Here is a 12179-nt window from a genome sequence, read left to right on the forward strand (position 1 = left end):
GGCTTTGTCCGAGCTTTGGGGTTGACTTACGACTGACCGCAACAATGCTCTGTTGACGCTGTACAACCCACCTGCGGATAACTACCTGAATCATGCAATGTATTGTTGAGTGCGGAGGAAATGTCAAGAGTCGGAGAAATCTTGTGGAGAGGAAAACACTTGTAACTTGAGAGTGCTTAAAAATAAAGTACAGTGTTGGTTTAACCTGTGTTAAAGGAGAGTAAACTTGGGATTGAAATAAGTTTTTTGAGTTGCTAATGAATATAGAATTTTTGCTTGTCCTTTACCTTCACGTACTAGGACCTAGGGTCTATCTCGAAACAGTTTTACATATTATCCTAGGCTAAGTCTAGGGGGTGGCGGCATTAACTTATAGATAAAATATATTGGTGATTGGTGGGTTTCGAACCTAGGACCTTGCAGACCAAAGTCTCACGCTCTAACCACTAGACCAGCTCCCAGCTCACTCCCCTTAACATGGTTAGACATTTATTATAACTTCTTTCCATTATGGAAGTTTACAAAATAATATTTCAATATCAAATAATAATAATTATTAGTTATTTTAACAGAGATGTTTGGAATAGCTCGTTTAAAATTAGTTTACTCTTCAATCAACTTAAATGCATAACTCATTGGGTGTGTTTGAATTTACACTTTTTAACAATTTTACACATGAAAATAAATTTAATCAAATAGTGTAGTGTCATTACATAAAACCTTTTAAAACATTTTAATTGTATAATTCCGAGGGAATTTAGTTTAAGTCTTTTTTCAATAGTACCCTAACTAATACAAACTATTAATTAATTCTTACATTCATTTTTGATTTCTAAAATATTTTTACATTGACATTTTACACACATATTTAGAACAGTCATCAGCAACAGAAACTGACTACATTTTGTTTGAAATGTGACATTGATTTGTTATCAGATCATAAATTTGGGATAATGAATTCCTTTTCATTCAATTGATGAGGATTGATGGACAAGATGATGACAGAAAAATTGATTGACTTGGTCACTAATTAATTTAATCCAAAGGTTTGCATCATCATTTATGAATTAACTTACCAATGCCATGCTGATAGGTTAATAAATACATCTTAATTCATGATATATTGGTACTATAACATTTACAGTATTTTTATTGACATAATGTATTTATGCTAATAAACATATTACCTAACCTAACATGTAATAAGGGACTTAAATTACCAAAATACCTTGCCACTTGGCATAAATTAAGGTACCAATACAAGTTTATTTTATATTTAATATAAAGAATCATCATGACCTTGTTGTTGGCTCGAAAAAAAATGTTAAGATTAGTCAATGGTTCAATCTTAGACATACCCTCAAAACCTTTTTTCTACTTTATGTTTTTCTCTATTTAAAGTTTTTGAAGTTATAAATACTTGAAGGTTATTTAGTAATGTTTGCTTCTGATGAGGCGTTTAATGTTTACAGTCAAAGTTGTGTTAGAGTTGAGAACATCGCTTCATCTAATATTGCCTTTGGACATGTAACAACTAGTAAACTCAACGCTTTACTCGGTAGTGTTAATTAGCTAATTACTGAAAGTTTCTAAAATAATCAAAAAACATACAAAAATTATTAGTGCATGTGTTTACAAGCATTTAGTTGTAGTGATAATAAGAGTTTAACTTTTATTATATTACATGCTTTTGTAATATAAGTTTTTGTGATTCTCCACATTACATAGTAGGTTTTATTTTGGTAAAGATTTTTAAAATGGAAAGTATTATACTTCTACAATATTTATGAAGATTTGTTGCCTGTTCGAAATCTCCTACTGTATACGTACTATCTCACAGTTTACTCTAAAATGGTCACAGTTATTAAACGGAGTAGAATGTTAAAAAGTTTAGATATTAATTCCAAAATATGCAAAAAAGATAAAACTTACATTACCTAACTACACAAACTACATGCAATTCCTCGGTTCCTTATATTTCAAAATTTTTCCACAGTTTCCAACCTATTTCACCCATAAAGGTTGAATGTTAATTTTAAAATTAATACATTTTTTTCCAAAATGAGAACTTCAAAGGCTTGTTAACCAAAACCAATCGCAATATCAAACCTATGTGGCGAACATGTTTGTGAGTAAACCACAACAACAGCAACACACCGGCTGTCACGTTTAATTTGTTGTTCCGCGGTTTTGGCCAGTGACGTTTCGTTTAGGCTGTCAGCGAGAAATAAAAATTGTACTTGCATTAGAACTTGAAAAATGTTAACAACTGTTACAGTGCCTTAAAGGTTGTTAATTTTAAAATTAGCAATTTTTTATAATGAACACTAGCTGTTACCCACGGGCTTCACCCCGTTTGACTTCATAAGTATTAATTAAGCTATTGATTGAAGTTAAGCTGAAATAAACAAAACAGGATACAGTAATACAAACAAATAATCACATTGATTTTAATAAGGTAATAAATTGAAAGAATAACAAACAAATAAGTAGAGCTGAGGTATTTTTAACATTAAGTATATGGAAAATACCCTTTGGAAAGGAATTACGAGCTTATAGGGACACTTATGAAATGGATAGTTTTGGGCAAAGTTTCTTGTCATGACAAACATTTTAAGTATTTGGTTTATGGGGGTGTGATTTGTAGTTTTCTCAAAAGTTAATGGGTACTTTGGGCTTTATGGATTTATTAATAAGAAGGATGGATATGGAAATGTTATACTAAATGTGATTAGCCATACAAATTAGTTTCTATGTACAAATATGTAAAAAAATGTTAAAAAGATCATAAACCTTTTTATGAGGGTTATAAAGAAACTCACAGATATATATGCGATTTTCATTTTTTATTTTTTTAACTTTTGTCAGTTAAGTACAAACAACTATTATTTACCCCTAAAAGGAGAGAAATGTTTCTCAACATCTGTGCATTTCAGCTTTAACATAACCAAACATGAACCACACATTACAGCTGTTCTCAAATTTCTAAATAGGCTCAGAGTTCTCCAAGCAATATCAAAGTATCCAAATCTACATCTAATATCTGAATTGTTGTCACCCTATATAAGTCGTACCATTGACTATTGGATACAGAAGAAGACATCCCATCTATATGGATCAGCTGTCGCCAATTTTTTACTAAAAAAGAATTTAGTTGTGTTAGCCAGTCACAGATTGCGCTAGTGTCTAAAAATCTATTTTTTACGTTATTTTTTTGTTACTGACATAGTTGGTGGGTCACAACAGTTGCTATAGCTCGATATAGTTGCTGGGTCACAACAGTTGCTATAGCTCATAATAAGTCATTCCATCAGTTTGACTTGGTAAAAAGCATCATGTAATCGGCAGAAATCAGTAATTTAGATCAGCGCAATCTGTAGGTGGCTCACATCAACTAAGACAAATTGTATTAAAAACCTGGCTACAACTTTAACATGGAGATGGAATGTCTATAGTTAGGCCGCTTAGAAAACGACCTGCGCGCTAATGCTAAACCAATGCTGGAGGAGGTCGCTTTCTAAGCGGCCGAACTATAGTTGTTGTATTAATAGTCAAAGGTCGTACACAAAAGTGGAGGATGTTGGTAAAGAGTGTTCGTGAGGCACAATTTGTGTTGACAAGATGCCTTTAATATACAAACTTGTGTTTGTGTTGACTATCGATTGATCAATATTACCTCTAGACATGCGAAGGGATGAATGTCCCTGTCAACTTCTGCTGTTGTTTACACACCTAGCTATTTATGTAGCCAGCTTGTTTTCCTGTTTTGTTGCCTTTAGGAAATGTGTTGGGTATTTAAAAAAAGGGTTGTTGAGTGTGTAGTGAATGATATAGGGTTAGATTGAAGGTTGTAGGGGTAATAATTCTATTTTTGTAATTTGTAAATATTATAGCTCTTTTTACAATTGGGTAAGTACAGTTACTCAAGATGTGGAATCGGTCTTGTAAAACGGGTTTGAAAGTCGAAGTATGTAAAATTGTTTTTATAAATATTTGTTGGAAATAGTGTAAAGATTTGAAGAGAGTAATGTATCCTTCCCCATAGTTCATATAAAAAATACATCAAAAGTCGAGCTAGCATATAACCTCAGCTATCTAAATTACTATACCATGAATAATATGAAACTTGACAACATAAGAAAATAGTAAAAACGTAGGTTCAAGAGATAAAAATGCAGAGGCTTTTTTGACAATGAAATAAAATTGTAACCGTCTATTGCATCTAAAAGTACATAACTATTAAAAAAATATAGTTATAGCATAACCATTTTGATATTGTTAACTAATGCATATTGCACATGCTATTTTGTTTCTCCATTTTGTGGTACTGTTATAAAATAGCTTTACTTTACCTTGTGTTGACCTTTATAATTTCCTTCTAACCTGGTTTCAAAGTGACTGATTTCACCCATTTTTTTATAAAAGACATCAAAGGTAGATCTGAAGTAGTGATAAAGTAGTTATGATGGAATTGCTGCCAAAGTAGGCCTCAGCCAGTCGTAACCCGCGAGTTACAACTCAGCCGAGTTATAACTCACATAAACTCAGCACAAAACCAGGAAATGATCTGTTATCAGATCTTCATTTAAAAAAGCAATTTGATGTTTGCATGGGAATGGTCTTTGTTTTACATGGTTTTGTCCAGATATTCGTGTATTTTGTCAGGATTAAACCTAATGTAGGTCTCGTGGATTTTATATAGTTTGAGGAGATTGAAACCGATTTAAATATGAAAAATATAAATAATATTGTACTGAAATATTTTTCATGTACAAATATACAAATTTTCAAACTAATCTTACCAAGGTAATATTTTATGGGGAGCGAACCGGTGTGGTAAAGCGCTGGAAATTAAGTCAGAGGTCCCGGGTTCAAATCCAGCTAATGGATTTTATCGTATTGATAATGCCGGGACTGTCTAGGCAGCAGTGATGTGCTAAAACCAGAGAGCACAGAATATAAAGCATTCTATTCTGTGCTCTGATTAAAACATCCCAGACTCAAGCCTATAACTCATAGGATGTGAAGGTTGGACATATACGATGTTTAAGATTTAATTTTTTTGTACCATACACCTTCAATTTTATGACAAAAATATCATCAAGTTTTGTGTGTTCATTTTAGAAAGGAAACATGATAATTCGAGGGTGTACGTGTAAAGCATGGATTATAAATTATATAATTAGGCTTAGAAAATTTAGGTGGTGACATATTTTTGAAAATGTTTAATTATAAAACAATGTACTGAAGATAAGGCTTATGGCTAAGATTAAGTTTTAGCTTATCGTAAAAATAGTAGGTAATAGAACCCACTGAAGACACAACTATTACCTTTCTAAGGGAAAACTTGGTTCCATCGTACAAATTGCTATAAATATCAAACAAATCATCTTCCTGGATTTTCTCTATAAAAATATATAGCACATTGAGTATGTAATGTCTCAACTTGTTGCTACAGAATTGCAACCAAGTACATAAAAAAAATAAATTCCCATTAATTAGATCATAAAGTATACAACTGCATTGTTTTTGAGGTTAATTTTTGAGGTTAGTTATAGTAATACTCGATTGCACCCACTCAATACACTTTGTCATCGTTATTGCCATTGCCTTTTGCCTGGTATTGGCTTACAAATAGACTAAGTGTGGACTATTACTGGTTAATGAGTAGGAACGGAACATGTTTAACCAATACAATTGTTTGTTGTGGACTGCCTGCCACTATTGTTCATTCTGCTACCTATGAGTTTGATTTGACTTTAATTTTGTTGCTTGTTTTTAGCATTTTGGAAAACAATTAAATATTTGCCTTTTGATTAATTTATGACAGTATTCACTATTGTACATTTCAATTTGGCAATCAACGTCTTCTTGAGGTACGTCTTACGAGACCTTGTAATTAAATTATATATTTTGTTGTTTGTTATTTTGTTATCGTGTGAGAGTCAATGACACTTTTCTAAAAAAAAAATAAACTTAATTTGGAATACAATGCTCTACATTTTGGGTACTCAATGTCATTAATGGGTACTTGGGATAAAAAAAGTTACCACCACAATATAAAATCCATGTTACCGTTAGTATGTCTGTAATTTTAATACCTACACTGTTAGAGTGTGCCCTTAAAAAAGGATATTAATCAGATGTTTAGTACAAGCAAAATTCTTAACAATAACATATCTCTATCAATTGGCGGAATGTTAGCCATTTTATAGTTGTCATACTAAAACGCAAGCAAGATAGATAAGGCATTTCACTCGGATTATAGTAAATTTTGTAGGTTAAAAGCAATTTCTATCCCTTACGTTTGGTAAATTGGTTTATCTTCTTCGTAAAATCATAAAGTCAGGAAAGCCCTGTTAGAGTTTCCGGGTTGATTGGCCCCTAGGGAGTCAAGGCTCATCCTTTAGCTCTCCTTCCCTGGAACATCTTAGACAAACTGCCTTCGTGAACGAGGTACTAATTTTGGTCAAGTTTACCATCGAGGTCAATTAATTCTAATTTAACCACTATATTGAATGGAAAATATTGCTTTGGTTTTTCTTTTCTATGAATATTATTTACAGTAGTCCGAAATAGTGAACAGTGCTTTCAGCTAATAATATTTATTCAATGTTGGCGTTGTGTTAATTATTTGGCACAAAATATATATTTTATATCTAACGTTAAGGTTAGCCACAAAGTATTAAGAATCAAAATAAGTTATGTCTGGTGCATTTAACACATAGATCGAAAAAAATTACTAGTTTTGGAGTCAGGAAGACACTGGGAAAAATTCTCAAACAAATTTTCAGTGTGGATTTTTTTTAAATTTAGGCCTACCTGACCTTTATCCTAGTAAAAAACCACAAAACATTAATTTAAATAACTAATTCTTTATGTCAAATCGTTCAATACTTTCCCTGTGAAATAAAATGACACATTAATTCAAAAAGCAATTATTTCCGTGAAATAGGATCAATATATGCGATGAATTTTACCACTGATTAAAATAATCGAAATTATATACAGTGGTATGGTCTATATTTCAGTTGGTGCAATCTATTCTGTTGTACATTACATTAAAATATTAGACCCTATTAACATTACTAGTATATTTCAGAGTATTAAAAAAATATAGTATTTAGATAACGGAATTTGTATTGCCATAGAGATAATTATTAAGTAGGCTTCCTCAAAATATAACATTTCGGGCTTTTTGTTGCCATGCAAACCGATCAACATTCTCTCTAAAAAGCTCCACTTAAAGAAACTAAGTGCATAACTGGTTGTAAAAATTGAAATACAAATACACCTGTAGTAATCCTAGGTACCTTTATTTGGAACAATTTTATCTATTGCGGCCATAAAAAAGAGACGACATATACTTTTTTCAAACTATTTTTTGATAAACCGTATTTAATCTGTACGCTTCAGTAGTGATTTTGGGTGATTATTACAATAGTTGATTTGGTCTCGAAACATGTTGTCGATGTTTACACATCACAACTTCAGTTATTTTCTGCCATGACGTTTATTGAGAATACTTAAACATTATCAGATTGTGTGAGTAAATGGAAGTAGAACGCTTTCCGCGAAACCCTGTACTTCGATCTTTCAGTTTCTCTTGGGAGCTTGACAATGCCATGCACTGCATTTAAACTATGTTGCATGCACTCGGTGAATATAAACACATTGCATAAACAGTTCTGATAGGTTAGAAAATAGTTCGGATTACAGTATTAAAATAATATGAAATGTAAATGTGCAGCATAGGAGTTATCTCTCTTAAGATAGTAAATGTCAATCTCTCGTTACTTAAACCGTGTTTTGCAGTAGTATAAGGGTTATAATTATGTGCAATTTATTATAAAAAAACAACTAGGCAATCACAATTTATTAATAATATGCAAAGCTCAACTGCACTTAGCTTATCTAAGCTCAATTTGGTTTAGTTCAATTTAGGGGTGAGGAAAAATTTATAACTTTCTAAATGCAAACAAAGTAATGTAAATAGTGCAAATAGTGGGGTCTCTTTTGATAATGGTTTTAATTTTGTTGATACCGACATTCAAATGCAACTTAAATCCTATGAACATTAAAAATCTAACCAAAACAACACCAAACCTTTATCAGCCTATTTTAAGAACACGAATAAGCCTATGTGTTGGCTGGATTCTATTTTATCTTTGGGTGAAACTCAATGAATTCAGTTTTTAATTGCATTTGCCCGAAGTGAAGACAGGTAAAGACGGCAATCTTTTATAGAAAAATTGAAATGTAACAGTATTTCAATAAAGAATATGAAAATCTTATTGTATTGGCGGAGTAATTCATACCTCAACTAAATAACAGAAACATCCAATGGTAGGGTATCAAAATAAGTAAGAAACATATAAATGTATAAGTTATTTACTGTCTTCGTAATCTAGATTTTTCATTGCACTACTGCTGTTTTGGAGATTACTCCATCGTTGGGTAGTGGTACACTAAACTAAATGAATGTATTTAAATTTTTCACGAGATTTCTTCATTTTCATTAATAAATAATACATAGACCACATAAAACACGGCACGAAAACATTAAAGCACACACGGCTGAAAACTGACGACCGATCTGTGTAATACATATATTTACGTATACAATTGACCTATGTGTATGGCCAGAATTGGGTGGATACAGCTGTTCTAGTATTCATAATCAGCTGATGCTGCGACATTAATGCGACATTAATGCGTTTCCACTAAACCTTTAAATAATTCATTAGCTCAACCGTTAAACAGGCAGATTCATTAATTCATCTCCAGAGCGTTAATGAAATTTAAAAGCCATTTAGCCATAAATTGTGCGGTGAATAATGTATTTTTGTAACATTTACAATCTCCCTTTTATGAGAATTGATTGAATTGCTTCCTGGGGGCTTATCGGACATTTGTGTTAATTATTAAATATTTTATTTATATTGATACAATATCAGCAACATTTCTGTGTCCCAGGTTTTTAATCCGAACCATGTGTAAATAAATCAAGCATAAATAAGGTGATCTAATGTTGAAGACAATTAGGGGATTAAGCCTAGGCCTAGTCGAAAAAAATCACCGTTTTTCCAAGTTTGTTAAAATAAAAATACTGTATCGGCCAATTTGATGATTTTATTAAATTCAGATTGAAGTTTAGGCACACATTTTTGTTGGTAATAATTGAGTAGTTTAAATATTTTAGGTAAAGGAAATTAAATTAAGAACTAATTATATAGACAGGGTAAACAAATTGCTGGGGATTTAATATACAAATTTGAAATGTCCGTTGTCTTGTATTGAGTTAAAATAGTGACCTACTGTTTGTAGTTTTGCTGCTATTTTTTATAACATTTTAAAATATAACTTCAATATTATTGTTTTGTTTTAACTGTTTGTTGCTAAACACGTTTGTTATCTCAGTTAATTCCATGATATTTAAATGAATAGGGATTTCATTTGTCCCAATTAAACACATTTTACCAGGCACTACTAATTAAATTAATCAATTTAAACGTCAAGGCTGTAATATTTTAATAAAAAACTGAAGTTTCACAATTTGATATACGTTGACTGCTTAGTTAAACGCAAATATTTTTTTATATTTTATTTATGTTGGTAAAAGCTATATTTTAATTATTGTAACCGACTGTGAAGTAAGAAGATAAATTAAGTATAAGCGCATTGGCAGCATTGTTTTATTTATGAGAGCTGGCTATGTTGTGGGGTGGGTAGATGATTTGTAGCCGGCAGCCCCAGGACCTATTATATTACATTACTACAAACAACTCCCCCAAGAGCCTGCTCTTGACTTTCCGCTCATTTAAAATCTCTTTTGTATTTTCTAGACATCGAGTTACTAAATGTAATAAGTATAACGTTTTTGCAAATTATTTTCAACCACTTAAACAAAAATAAATCATTTGCTACTTTGTAACATATTTTAGTTATTTTAAAGCCTTCTAAACGAAACTATACAACACATAAGTGTTAGGGTCAGTCAAAATTATTTGTGTACCATGAAAACTAAGAAGAATATATTACTATTGGACGCGCAGACAGTTTATTGCTACGATCACTTTGAGAATTGCGTATTTCCTTGTAATTAAAATCCTAAAATTGTCAGTTTGCATTTAAATTACTGAATTTGTTAAATTTATCGGTCATTTATTTGATTTGCTCAATTTTATTTAACTTATTTTTACAAAAGTTTGATATATTATCCTCGGTCTTGAAATATTGCACAAGGATTGACGCGATGACCACGAAAGATATCAATTATAGTAAGATGATGAAATTTGAATACATATTTTTTCTTAGTTTTGCCTGTTTACTAACACCAAATATGTCATGTTCAATTTGAGCCCTATTTTAAAGCTTTCACTATCACAATAGTCAATGATTTAAAGTATCAATATCTTAAACAATCTTCAGATTTAGACTTTCACGACTAATTACCTTACACAAAGAGAATGAGGGGCAGAATTTCTTATTGGAAATTCTCAGACGAAAATATGAGGAATGAAAATCTTTCTCATCTGTCATATTACTCGTGTGACAGAAGACGGCGACGTGTATTACTGGTAATGCAGTGATGTCTCTTCCAGTTCATTTCAGTTGTGTAACCAGAAACAAAACCAATTTTCCGAACCGTAACTTCTCTTGAACGTTCATCGAAGTTCTTTATTTGAATTTAAAGGATCGTTGACCTAAATGGAAAAGAATCGTCCGAAGAGACAGTTTGATTATTCAGGTTTCATAGGTAATTTGCCCATTTATTTTTTGCTTGAAATCCTCAAATATAAAACTTAATATATAACGTTCTCATACATTCATAATATTTTTTTTCGTAATCAAGATGGCTTTGTTAGTCTTATTATTATACACAATATATTATAGCTATATTATGCAAGAGTGATATATTTACTCCTTAAGCCAGACTTTCGTTACCAAAAATAGCAATTCGTTTTCTTTAAATAATTATCCCTGTTCGTGCAGAATTTTGCTCTTTACAGTCTTTTAAAAACTAAAATAAAATCATACAGTAGTTGGATTTATTAATCAATGACACATCATTTGATTGGATTCTAAACCAAGAAAAATAAGGATATACTTTTTATTTTAGGACTAACTATAATTATTAGTTATTTAATATTATATAATGAACTACGATTTTTTTATATTTTTTACACTTTTCCCGCAGGTTTAATACTACAGTTAAATTTGTGTGTAACAAATAAACAATTGCATTTTCAAGTTACAGTATGACCTAACCCAACCAAATTTAAAATAACCTAATATAAACACGATTTGTAGTACACTAACTTATGACTTTTAAACACGAAGAAAACCTAGTGGTGTAGAATTAACAAAAGAGGTCCAAATGTATCTTTTAAAGGACTTTACGATCTTTATTTATCTAGTATCTGGATAGATTTGTAAACAAATTAATGGTTTCTTCATTAACGTCAGTGTACTTACTCAATTAATCTACATCAATGTGCTGTATATGACGAGTTCAATATCAAACATTGTTAGATGAAAGACTAAAATAACTATATAGCTAAATAAATAGTATTCATGGCAAAATATAACCAAACTGTAACTCACTTTGTCTCAAACAGTGTGTAGAGCCATAGAGCTACATTTCTGTCAAGTGATGGTTAGAAATACATTCAGCAAATGTAAGCACTTTGTAATGTTGCTTTGGAAGGTTGGTAATCCATTGGGTTCAACTTGTTTGCAAATTCTCTCGTCGCCGATTTTGTGCTAAAACGTAAAAGTTGTACTTTTTAGTGTATCTTCGAAATTGGGGGGTTTTGCTTCATGTATTTTTTCTGCGCTCTTAACTGTGTCAAAGCAAAATTTAAATAAACGGTATCAGCAATCTGACACATACTTTCTCCCATTAGCTTGTCAACAAACGTTATCATGGGTTGGTGATGAGAGTAACTGTGATATTTAATAGGTAAAATAAAAAAAATGCATTAACTTTTGAACCGTAATTTTTACAGGAATACAGGCTGCACTGTATTGTTTAGAATTATAAGGACAATAGCAGACGAGTTTCAATCAGAAAAGTTTTTTCATGGGTTTTGATGGGAAAATGATTTAAGAAACAATAACTATTGAACAGTAATTTTTACAGGAATGGAAGATCTATAATTTTGGTCAGAATTCAA

The 12179-nt window shown here is 31.3% G+C and overlaps 1 protein-coding gene across 1 annotated transcript in view; it reads left to right on the forward strand.

Annotated features, from left to right (window-relative positions):
• The window catches only part of LOC128991696 (26S proteasome non-ATPase regulatory subunit 1-like), a 218485-nt gene that overhangs the window by 55433 nt on the left and 150873 nt on the right, over positions 1 to 12179 (forward strand). The gene's annotated exons all lie outside the window — the stretch shown is intronic.

This window comes from Macrosteles quadrilineatus, unplaced genomic scaffold (assembly GCF_028750875.1).
Source record: "Macrosteles quadrilineatus isolate MER2022 unplaced genomic scaffold, UCM_ALF_1.0 Scaffold_4__1_contigs__length_99947679, whole genome shotgun sequence".
Lineage (NCBI taxonomy): Eukaryota > Metazoa > Arthropoda > Insecta > Hemiptera > Cicadellidae > Macrosteles > Macrosteles quadrilineatus.